We start from the raw sequence: 13301 nt of genomic DNA, 5'->3' as shown, positions 1-13301 counted from the left end.
GAACCCGCCGCCTTAGGTGTATGTGGCTGGCGCCTTAGCCGCTTGAGCCACAGGCGCCAAGCCAGAACATAAATGTCTTAACACAATAATTAAGTAAATGAGGTGAAAGCTATATTAATTATTTTGATATAATCATTCCAAATTATATCAGAAAATCAACACATTGAACCCCACAAAAGCATAAATGTATTCACGATCTATGTGTACATAACTTAATAAAAGGAAAAAAAAGAGTAAAAATGTTGGTAATCTCTGATAGAAGAAAACTTTCTTAGCATAGTAACATTGTCAGTTTGAAATGAATGGAAACGTGATATAATCGTGAAAAGCTAAAATTATCATTAAAGTTGGGAATAAAACAATGCCACCAGTTATTATTAATTATTTGGTATTGGTTTTAAAGTTACTGGATAGAATGAGATAGACAAAAACCAATGAGCTATAGATATTAGAATGAAGGAGACACAATTACCATTATTTGTAGATTGTATAGAAGACTAAAGAGAATCAACTTGAAAGCTATTAGAACTAACAAGATAAATAAGGTAGCCTGTTAAATATGTATGTATTGCTGGGCTTCCTACATGTTCATATTTTATAAATGTGAAAACATAGTAGAAGACCATTTCTTTATTAATAACACAATTTGAAAATGCTTAGGAATAAGGTTATTAAAAAATGGATATAATCTCCATGAAGATAATACATAAACTTTACTAGGTGACTTGAAAGAAAACCAATGGAAGACTATCCCATTTTTTGCAGAAGGATGTAGTTCTATGGAATAGTGTTTATATTTAGTTGAAATTGGCAAGACTCAGACATTTCTATACAGTATGGTTTCAAATATTAATTGGCTTAAGAAAAAGCCTGCAGAAAACAGACCAAATGTCAACAGTGATTATCTCTGTTTTATAGAATGTTGGGTTATTGGCATGATTTTTTTCCTCTAATAGAATTTTCACAACTTTAGAGTCAATCAGCAACCATTCTTTAAAAAAGGTGATAATATTATTAGTTTTAGGCATATAAAAATTTTAGCTAAAGTCTGTCAAGCTGTAGTCTGTTATCATTTCAGTAGATTTCCCTTGGAGTATTTGTTTCAAAAGTCTGACTCCTGAATCACATATCACACCCATTGAATCAGACTATACTGATGTGTATTTTAAACACTTTGGGTGATTCTTGTGCCTACTAAAATTTTAGAATAACTAGGTGAAGGCCCTTCTTCAGCTTGTGCACAAAGAAGGCATTTTGTAGAGAAGAGAAAAAAATTGTGGGACCTCTGTGATTCTAGTTTTGCTGGGCATAAGTGGGTTCAGATTCAAAGCTGAAAGTTGCCAAGAGGGTGAAATGAGTCTTAATAGTTGCTAAGTCACTTCTCTTCATACTTGGTACAGCAAAGAGCAAAGTCCTTACCAGGAGCTCATGAGCTAGAGACAGGCTGTCATTGTTCTGGAAACTCTCATTGCTCGACAGAAACTGTATGTCATGTCCAACACTCCATCCCAGCACCTAGCTCGGTGTCCAGAACATTCCAGAAGACTGGTAAATATCTGTTTAAGAAAAGGACCCCTATAAGTTGACCTGTCAGGTGTGAGTGAAACCCTAGGGCACTAAGGAAATCATCTGAGAGCCAGATCTGGGCCTCTTGCCTCTCCTCCCACGTTACTCTTCTTTTCCTCATAACCTGATAATGAACCCAAGATTTCAGAGAAATCAGAAGATGCTCATTGTTAGGAAATTCTGGGGATCTCTTATCTTAGAGACATGTGGGAAATTGTTGAAGCCTGAATTCTGATGTGCAGTGGTTTTGGTTTCAGTACCAAAGAATACTTGGTTTAGAAAATAGATGAATGCACTCTTTATGTCCTAATAGTGTACCTAATTGTTTATAAAGATACTAAAGTACATTTCCTTTGGTAGGGATAAATGCTAAAGATAACATTTTTAAAGGTGGAAGTGTGTCTCCTGTGAAGTTGTCTCTTAACTGCAAAATATCTTGCTTTACTTTGCTATTGCTGCTGTAATAAATTGCCACAAATTTAGTTTAAAATAGCACCAATTTATTATTTTATGTCTTTGTAGATACAAGTCTGACACAAATGTCTATGGGCTAAAAACAAAGGTGTTGGCAAGGGGCAAGGGAAGGATTTATTACTTCGTTTTTTTATTTGTTTGTTTTTCCATTTTCTGGAGAGCACCTGCATTCCTTAGCTCATGGTCCCTTCTTTTTTTTAAGCCAGTAACAGTGCATCTTTCAGACCATTCTTTTGTACTCTCTCATCTCCCTCTCTAGCTTTAATCTCAGTTGGTAAAAGTTCTCCTATTTTCAATAGTCATGTGATAATAATCTAATCTAATCTAATATTAAATAATGTAGGATAATCTCACTGTCTAAGAGTCCTTCACCCTGAGCATCTAGGCAAAGTCCCTTCTGCCCTGTAAGGTGCCATATTCACAGGTTCTAGGGATGAAAATGTGGACGTTTAGGAGAGTCATTATTTCACCTATCACAGATCCCATAGGATGCCTACATTTTAGGAAGGTTTTGGGATATGGGTGATTGAAGAAATGCTTCTTTTCCGTAGAAACAGAGTGTCTCTGTCCTGCAACTAAATCAGACAAATGTTCATGCTGGTTGCAATGCCAGAGGTTGCAAAGAATTTACTGCTTTAAGAGGAAAGTGACTGAAGGCTTTATTTGTAAACATGATGCTGCATTTGACCTAAAAATGTTGAACTGAGATTCTGGTCTTAACATGAGGATTTGACAGAGAAATAACTGTTTTCACATAAACCCGTGTGCTACTTACTTCAGTTACAGAACCTGCCACTTTGGTCTCTACTAGGGTAGTGGCATCTGAGTTGATGTTATTTGGAGTTTATGGACATTTGGACAGTGGGGGACTGAAATTGTCAGATTTTGGAGTTAGACATTCTCTCTCATTGGAAATAAATCACTGTGATTGTATTTGTTAACGAAAAGTGAAGGCAAGAAAAGATGTCAGGATGCAATGTTACTGATGTATATTAATGATGATTGTAAGACAAAACAAATAGGGAGGACTCTGAGCGAGATTGTTAGAATTTAATTAAGACACAGGAAAGGGGTCAGCTGGTGTATTTGCAGTCACTGTATGTCAGTTATTTGCAGAGGAACATTAATAATCTGAGGAGAGTGTGATCTATATTTGCCTGAGTATATAAATAATAAAGTCCTTTTGCCAAAAGTTAAAACTGTTTATAGCCTGTGGAGAATTTCATAGTAACTATTTTTGTCCTATCATTTCTCTGTATCTTATGTAAACATCACTCGAAGGGGATTATCTGCAAGCAGGAATTAGTTAGCAGTAAAAATACGATGTACTCATCAAGCTATCAACAAGATATCATTTTCCAAATTGACATGCTGTCCAGGGCCTTCGTGACTGCAAAGATACCATAACGTCAAAAGGGGTATATGCTACGTGATCCAAACATCCTTTCTTTCTACACAAATCTCTCTTGACAAGTGGAATCTCCACTTGTGTGTAGGTGGGGAGAGGGGGGTGTCTCTTCCTGCCAATGAACAGCTGATTTCCCCATAAATCATTGAGAGCCTTATTTTATATTCCTGAATATTTAGGCTGTGGAACCAGCTGTTAATATGGGTATCTGCTTCCAATACTAGTCAAGAGAGAAGCAGTGATTTAGGGCTAGGAGTGGGAAAAATAGGAGTTGAAGGGCCTCGCATGTTTTTGCTGCCTGCTGAAGTCTTGGGGCCCTGGGTCTCTGTTTCCTTAGCCTGGGGGTGAAAGACCATGGAATGTGATGGTTGGCAGTGAGGCCCCGATCAAGAAGCCTAGTTTCAGATCCATACTCCATACTCGTACTCTGCCACTTTCAAATCATGTGATTTGGGGAATGTCACACAATCTCTAAGGACTTCTATTTCTTCATTTATGAAAAAGGGGATAAAATGGTACCCGTTCATAGGAGCATTGAAAAAATTAAGTCATTTGGTGTATGTAGAGTGCACAGAATAGTAACACACACAGAACACAAAACAAGTTACCATTGACTTAGTAACATGCTTTGAGGAGAGCTTGCTGTTTCAAAGATGGTCTAGCAAATGACTTGAACAGTAAAAAAGTATCCTCACTCTTGGGATTTTAATACCCCCCATTCTTTTTTCTTTTCTTTCTTTCTTTTTTTGAGACGGAGTCTCACTGCTGTCCTGGGTAGAGTACGATGGTGTCATAGCTCAAACTCTTGGTCTCAAGCAATCCTCCTACCTGAGCCTCTTGAGTAGCTGAGAGTACAACTACCCACCACAACACCCAGCAAGTTGTTTTTTCTTTTATTTTTGGTAGAGACAGGGTCTCACTCTTGCTCAGGGTGGTCTCAAACTCCTGGGCTCAAGTGATCGCCTGCCTCCCCCTCCCAGATTATTAGGATTAAAGGCGTGAGCCCTGAGGAAATATTAAAGAGATACAGTACAGTCTCCCCTTCAGAAAGGGGAGTAATCACAGGAATATGCCTGCTTCCTACCTCTTTTTAAAATTACACCAGTAATATAGAGCTGGAACTAGGGTGAGATAAGGCACTAGACTTAAACACCAAAATAACAACCTGAAATAGGTAATATTTTAATATATTAATAAAATCAAAATTAATACAAAGAATCCATAATGAAAAAAATTTCAAAATTGTGAATAAAGATAAGCTCAGCATTACTGACTTTTCCTTTGATTTTTCCAACTTCCAATATGGCTTCACATAACACTGGAGGAATATGTACACTAATATTATCCATTTAAAAATCCAAATTTTTCAGAAATATGTGAATAACAGTAATGGTTTCAACATCAATATAATGATATGCTAGCCACCATGCAAACTGTTGTAAATAAAGTAACTCAATTAATACAGATAATAGCCATTTACTTATCATTAGACTGAAATTAAGTGACTTGTGCCAGGCTAGTGATGGAGGTAGCTGAGATTCAAAAGTAGCAGTCTGATCATAGACTCAGCGTTCTGTAATCTAAACAGCTCCAGAAGTGTCCTTTATATGCTTCGGGACTACCCAGCCTAATTGTTGCAGGTGCCGGCTAATGACGCAGACTTCTGGGCATAATCCTGGATCAGTCTTTCATGCTGAGGCTTGGAAATCTGCATTGAATGGGCTCCCATTCCCCTCACTCACTTTCCCTCCCCACAATCCCATTCTGCCTGAAATTCACCACTGTAAAACCTTTGTTTATCCTCTTCACCTTCACATGAATTGGTTTCCACTTGTACTCCTAACTTCAGGAAGGAAGGTCTGTAAATATAATGCCTTTTGGTCATCTTTGCTGCGAAAGGGAATCCCCTTAACAGCACACCTCAATGCCCTTTTACTTTACAATCACGTCTCCTTTTTAATGGAAGCATTTACTGTTGATCAATCAAAGGTTTCTTTCTTTCTCGAGGGTAGTACTATGACCATTAATAGTTAATATAATTGTTGATACAGCTGGATTTAAATCTATTATCTTTCTACTTGTTTTCTATAGGAAAACAGTTAATACCTTCTCTATTTTTGTTCTTTTCTCTTTTCCTATTTTTTAGATTAAATATGTTTTAAAATTCTATAAGATCTCCACTATTGACTAGATAGCTATACTTTTCAAAAGAGTAGTTATTCCTAAGGCTTATGTATTTTAAACTTATCATAGTCTTATTCAAATCATGTAATCCGTAGTACCTCTACACAGATGTTTAGGATGTCTGCTGGAGTATATCTTCATCTCCCTGTCCTTTATGTCATTATCTGTTACTGTCACACATTTTACTTCGATCTGTGTTATAAAGCCTATACTACATTGTTATTAATATTATTCTGAACAGTCAATTATCTGTCAGAGATTTTTAAAATGCAAAAATATTTTTAAAATATGTACTCACCTATTTACCTTTTCATTTTTGTATTTTTGTATTAAGTCATTTGTACATAGATCATAAATACATTTATGCCATTCTAGGATTCAATGTGTTGATCATTTGTACAAATTAGAATGCTTACATCCTACATATTTAACATTACTGGTGCTCTTCACATCTTTGTGTAAATTTGCATTTCTATATGGCATCATTTATTTATTTATTTTTTTGCATGAAGAACTTCTGCATAATATTTTTCAGCTCTTGGTGGTCCGAAAAAGTCTTTTATTCTCCCTCATTTTTGACATGCAGGGTTTCCATAATGTTCATGTGCAATTTAAAATAGTTTGACATAGTACATTGCACACATGCACATGAACTTTATGGACACTCTTTGATAGCATTTTTATTTCAACACATTAAAGATGTCTTTTTTATTGTCTTCTTATGTGCATAGTTTCTCGTGGGAAGTATGCTGTTATTCTTACCTTCAGTTCTATATGTGATCCTTTTCCTCACTGGATTTTTAGAGATTTTTTTTCTTTATTGTTTTTTTAGCAATTCGAATGTGATGTGACTCAGACTGTTTTTCTTCATGTTTATCTTGGGATGTGTTGAATGTCATGAATCCATGGCTTTATAGGTGTCATTGCGTTTGAAAATTTTTTCTGCCATTACTTAAAACTTATTTTTCCTTCTCTTTCTTGTAGGTTAGGCAACTTGATAGCGTCCCACAAGTCACTTACGTTCTATTCATATTTTATAGACTTTTTGATCCTTGTGTTTTACTTGGGATATTTTTTCTTATTGCTGTTTTCAAGCTCACTAGTCTTTTCTTGTGCAGTGTCTAATCTGTAGTTAATCTCATCCAGTTCTATTGCCATGTCAGATTTTTTTGGTTACACTTTTGTTCTAAGTATATAGTTTTTACCCTTACATTCTTGAGCATATCAAACATGTTTATAGTAGCTATTTTAACTTTTTTTCCTTCAGACAGAATCTCACTCTGAGATTAGGTTAGAATGCTGTGACATCAGCCTAGCTCATAGCAACTGCAAATTCTTGGATTCAAGTGATCCTCTTGCCACAGCCTCCCAAGTACCTGGGACTACAGGCACCTGCTGCAACACCCAGTTAATTTTTTTCTATTTTTAATAAAGACAGGTCTCACTTTTGCTCAGGCTGGTCTTGAAATCCTGAGCTCAGGTAATCCTCTTGCCTTGGCCTCCCAGAGTTTTTAAATTACAGGTGTGAGCCATGGTGCCCAGCCTATAGTAGCTGTTTTAATATCCTTGTTTACAAATTCTGTCATCTTTTCATTTCTGTGTCTATTTATCTAGATTGAATTCTTTTCCCTAAAGTGGGTCATACTTTCACACTTTTGTGCATGCCTGAGAAGTTTTGACTAGTTGCCAACATTGTGAGTTTTATGTACTCAGGTGCTGAATTTGTTTTATTTTTTACAATAATGTTTGGCTTTGTTAGGCTTTATTATAGGTTGCAGTTAAATTATTTAGAATCAATATGACCCTCTTGAGTGTTGCTTTTAAGTTTTGTTAGGGCAGAACCAAAGAGCATCTTTAGTCTAAGCCTAATTCACCCACATTTCTAAGTCAGTACAGTGCTGAGGACTCTACCAAATTGAATCTAGAGGAAGTCCTTAGATTTAGTTCAATTGGAACAGAATTATTTTTAGCCCAACATGAGTTTCAGAAATTCTAGGGGTGGGGGAGGGTTTGTTTGTTACTTGTTTTGTTTTGAGACAAGGTTTTGTACTGTTGCTTAGGCTAGAGTGCAATGGTGTCATCATAGCTCACTGTAACCACAGCTCACTGTTGCTTTGGCTAGAGTGCAGTGGTGTGATCACAGCTCACTGTAACCAGCAGTCTTCCTGCCTGAGCCCCCTAGGTAACTGGGACTATAGGCTTGCACCACCATGCCTGGCTAATTTTTAGTTTTTTGTAGAGACAGTGTCACACTGTCGAGGCTGTTCTTAACTCATGGCCTCAAGTAATCCTCCTTCTTGGCCTTGCAACATAGCCGAACAATGGAGCCACCGTGCCTGGTCAGAAATAGTTTGCCTTCTCTTTTCATTGGTCTTGGATAGTTCCCCTCATACACATGCACAAACTCAAGGGCACTTCCTTTTCAGGTCTCTGGAGGTCTTTCTCTGTGTCATGCTCCCTCTCACTCTAGCTGTGTTTGCTTCCTTGAATTCCAAACTCTTGTCTCCTAACCTTAGAAAGACCTCTGATGATTTGGGTTTCCCTCCTTCACACTACAAGTTTCCTGTGTCCAGCCTGGAAACTCTTTGAGGCAATCAGAGGACTCAATTTATTTGTTTCATTTCTTTCAGAAATCAACTGTCCTGAGTTGCCAGTTGTCAAATATTTGAATACCATTTTCCCCCCATACTTTTCCCATAGTTTTGTAGTTGTTTATGGTAGAAGATAAATCTGGTCTCCATTGCTTCATCATAAGTGGAATTAGAAGCTCTTTTATGAGTAACATTATTTAAACATTAAGGCATATGTATTTTTTAATCTTTACCACAGTCTTTCCATCCACACAGAGTAGAAAAACTGAGGCAGACAAAGAAAATAAATAATGTTTATTTATTAAATAACCCTCTCAATCATATAGGTTGAGAGCATTGGCTAAGAAGCAAACAATTAGATTATCCTGGGTTCAAATATTGGCTTCTCCACTAATTAGCTATATGAATTCTATTTCCATTTCAATATCTATGATGATTAGGATGATAATAATATTTAATTCATATTGCTATATTGTAGACTTAATACATGTATAAGCCTATAATGTAGGCTTAATACATGTCAGGTGCTCAAAACAGTGCTTGGCAAACAGTAAATTCTCAGTAAATGTCAGTTATTTTTATTTCCAAAATCACTTGTCTTGTGATGGGATAGGATCAGAAATGAGGTCTCTCTAGCTCTAAAGTTAATGTGTTTTCCACTATTTCATGCTACTTCTGAACAGCTTCTGAATATGCTATTATCAAAGCAGTTGATGAAATCTGGTTATGAAGCCTTTGGCTGGGGGAGGTGGTTCACACCTGTAATCCTAGCACTCTGGGAGACTGAGGTGGGTGGATCATTTGAGCTCAGAAGTTCAAGAACAACCAAAGCAAGAGCAAGACCCTATCTCTACTAAAAATAGAAAAACTAGCCAGGCATTATGGTGGATGCCTATAGTCCTAGCTACTTGGGAGGCTGAGTAACAAAGATCACTTGAGCCCAAGAGTTTGGGGCTGCTGTGAACTATGATGCCCTGGTACTGTACTCAGGGTGATGGAGTGAGACTCTGTCTCAAAAAACATGTTTTTGATAGTTTTTCATTAGCATATATACATTGAGTATATTTAGTTCTGAAGTATTTAAATAATAGAACTAGCTCTTTATGATATAAAGTTACCCCTCAGGGATTCAAGTCAATTTAGGGGCAGTGACTTTGGTCTGAGAATATGAAAACTAAAGCTGAAGTGTTCCAAATGTCTCTGTGGCTGCCTACAGAAGGCCAGTGCTTTGGCCTTCACAAGTATCTTGGGTATCTCATTTGTATCCTCTTCTAGTTCAGGTCACTCTTTTGCCTTATACCCAGATTATAACAATTCAGCTCAAATTCAACTTACAGCCCACATGAATATTTTGGATGGCATCCTTGCCTGAATCATGATGCCTGTTGGGGCTGGACAGTTTTCTGTAATTTCCTTTCAGGTTGAAGAACCTATGAAGGACCAAAATGATTATCTCTTTCAGGAGGTCATATTTCTATTTAGATGTCTTGAGAACATAGTGACAAAGACATTGGACCTTTTCTCTTTGTTGAAGAAAAAGACAGAGAGGGAGAGAGAGAGATTTTACCTTAAACTTATTTGTTAAGACTAAGACTTGCTGGTGAATTCAATGTTGAAAACCCCTATAAAAGCCCCCAGTACACTCTGAAGGGAAGTCACTGGAGGATTATAGAATTAGCTTTCTTCTTTTTCTTTTCTTTTCTTTTTTTTTTTTTCCCTACCAGCTTGTCTACATTGTTAATCTGTTAAAATGACTCTGTTGTTTTCTTACCAACACGGTCTTCTTTTTACGGAATTCTTTTCAGTTGATGTGTCTTTTCTATCAAAAGGATATTTTTTTTCCTAAAGACCAATCTGTTTTTCTTATAATCTGGGGTCACTTCAGGCCTTTAAGGGTTTAACTTTTTCTTTTAATTTCTTCATTTTTTGTGTGTCTCTGTCATTTCCCTTTATGATTACATCTGAATGGAATTTCTTCACTTTGATTATAAGTCACCATAAGTCACCAGGGTTCTTCATAACTTGCTCCCCAAGCAATGAGGAGCAGCTGGTTCTTCCAGGAGGCAGGGAGGCATTGACATGGTTCTGTCTCCCCTGTGCTGGGAAGTCCTGTTAGGAATGGACCCCGTGTTTAAATGTAAATTCCTTTGTTTGTTTATCTGCAGTTGCGTGCCTGACCTTAGCTAAGTGAAACCCGATGAAAGAAGGGAGACTCACATCACCATCCACTCTTTGTTTTCTTGGCCCACTAAGTACATTTCCCTAAGTCTGGCATTTCATTTTAAATTTTATTTGGAGTACTTTTTCTTTCTGTTGCTTATTTAAAAACAAATGCATTCTAAGCTCTTTTGAGTTTACAAACACAGCTTTTCCCAATGTCTAACTCTGTGATATAGGAAGAAAAGTTTTGTGTTTTTAGAATTATTTTCCTCTTAGAATAGTGGAAATGATGGGTGTTTAAATAATCAAAGCTATCATCTTGATTGAAAAATACACTACAAAAGCGTCATTGGACAATAAAGGTTCTTGTCTTCACTACTTACCCTTGATTTGCAAAGAAATGATCTTTCAGTAGGTTAAATTCTCTGGTGACCCATCTGAAGTAAAGTCACTCATTCTCTAAATGCCAATCAATGTTTGCATAGGTGGAGTCAGCCATCAAATTGCCACAAAATGTCAAAGTTTATAATGTTACCCTCATCACATGCTACTGTCACTGCCCCCTTCTCAGGGATGTGCTTCTCCACACATTTGAAGTAGAGTTGTTAAATTATAAATATTTTATAGATTCATGAAGGATTGGATTCAAATCTGAAGCACTTTCTAGAAGAAGGGTTCATTTTGTTTCCCTGTGTTCCTACAGGCCTACCTGGGTTTTATAGGTACATATAACCACCGAGGAAGTTAGAATAAATAGATACGGAAAATAAAAGATCTTATAACCGAAGTTCTCAATCTGATGTCGCAAGTCACTATATTCATCCTAGTGAAGAAACGCTTCTTCACTTTCTAGTGATAGTTTATTTCCAACTTTATGTCCTATCTATAGCAATTCTCTTGTTGGAACACCAGAATACCTGTGGATCTTTTTAAAAAATACTGATGTCTAAGCCCTACCAAAGATGTCCTAAAAACAAATTTTTTGGTAAGCTTCACAAGTGATTCTGATACACACCCAAGACTGCACTCAAAAAAAATTTCATTTCAAGCAGCTCTACTTTTCCTATTTATACTTTTTAGAATTCTTAGGAGGAATAGTCAATTAATAATCAACTGAAAAAATTCTGGAACATGCAGGTAGTTTTTTTCCAAATAGACATTTTTACAAAATGGATTTTAAGAAAGAGTTGTTATTCAGTGAGAATGTCTCTTCTTTCTTTGACAATCTTTATACTTGAAATATAAATAATAACTGCTACCACCTCTCTTTAATTGGGGGTCTGCTTTATCATTTACTGTGAGGGTGCTTTTCCTTCAATAGCTATTTGGTCTTCACACTTATCCTTCCAGGCAATAGAACCACGCCCACTGTACAGATGAGACAATTTGGCCTTAAGCATTAGATTGATTATCCAAAAGCCAGGATTTAAGTTTGTGAATACCTAACTTCAAAAATCCGTTCTTTGTTATATCATCCACCTTCTTTATTTCTTTGCACTCTTCCTAACTTTTCCCTCTCAGCTCCCTCCCTGAACACTATGAACTAAAATAAAAACTTAAGACCCCCCAGCTGGCTGAATGGATTTCCTCTTGGCCAAGGGGACCCCATAAATATCCTAAAGCTGAGTTGCTGGCCATGAGAAGGAAGGTAAGACACACCACATCATACCCCCTCTTTTCTTGGATATATCTTTTGTAACAGGGCTAAGGATATTCCAGGCAAAGCTTAAACCACCCCAGCAGGTCCTCAATTTACTGAACAGATCACTTGACTCTTGTTAAAATATCCAGTGGATTTTCTATGATTTGCAAATTTCATTATCTTAAAACATTCCAAGCCTTTCAAAGCTTCATTTCTTTAACCAGTTACAGAGTCTTTAAACTCACCTATCACTTGTAATTCCCCACTTTGAGGTCCCACCTTTTCAGGCCAAAGTAGTGTGTGCCTTCCATGCATTCATGTATGATTTTATGTGTAATTCCTGTCTCCCTGACATGTAAAAAGCCAAACTTTGTCAAACATTTCAAACTATGGTCAGAGCACTTGCTCAAGGCTTCTGAGGCATGGCTCTGGGCCATGGTCACTCATACTTGAATCAAAGTAAACCTCTTTAGATTGTTTTACAGTGTTTGGGTTCATTTCTATTGGCAATACTACCACACAAAATAAGAAAAATTGATATGGTATGGAGAAAAGTTCGACCCTTTCTATGAAAATGAGGTGGGTATATGCTTGAGCTGTCAGATGAGCTCTGACATGGTATTTTATGCTTGAGCTCTACATGCTATTTTATAGTATTTGGTTAGAAAATTTTAGAGGAAACTAGTTTTAGACCCAGGGAACACAGAAATGAAAAGCTTCTCTTGGTCAATTTGAGAGCTGAAGGAATCAACAAAGTTGGCAAAGATTGAATATTCCTACCTAGAAAAATATTTTGCACATAATAAAGGCTTAACGTATGTTTGCTGAATGAATGATAGATCAAAGAAAACTGCAAGGAGATGCAGAGTTGACAATTAGGAGCGTCAGTGATTTGGAGTCAGAAATGTTCGCTTCTGGGTTCATGACCTTGCGTGACCTTGGGCAAGTGACTTAGTAACCCTGAGATCCTGCTGCTGCTTCCATAAAAATGAGGTTTATGGTATGTTGTGAGGATAAAAGGAAATACCATGTGTGAAAGTACATTGTAAGTTACAGACTACGAATAAGCAAACAAGGAAATCAGAAGAGACCCCACATCACAGATATGTAACATGGATTTAATGAAAGGTTTGGTAGGGAGTCACAAAAGAGAAATTAACAAGGGTGAAGAACATAGACTACATATTTTTGAACCTAAAAGACTATTGCTGTTGTTAAAGATAAAAACTCTGGCTTAAGGTAGATAATTACTCCAAGGATCATGTTTTTTGGTTTT

The sequence above is a fragment of the Otolemur garnettii genome, unplaced genomic scaffold, assembly GCF_000181295.1.
Source record: "Otolemur garnettii isolate 467f Iridium unplaced genomic scaffold, OtoGar3 scaffold00020, whole genome shotgun sequence".
NCBI lineage: Eukaryota > Metazoa > Chordata > Mammalia > Primates > Galagidae > Otolemur > Otolemur garnettii.
This window is presented reverse-complemented; position numbering follows the sequence as displayed.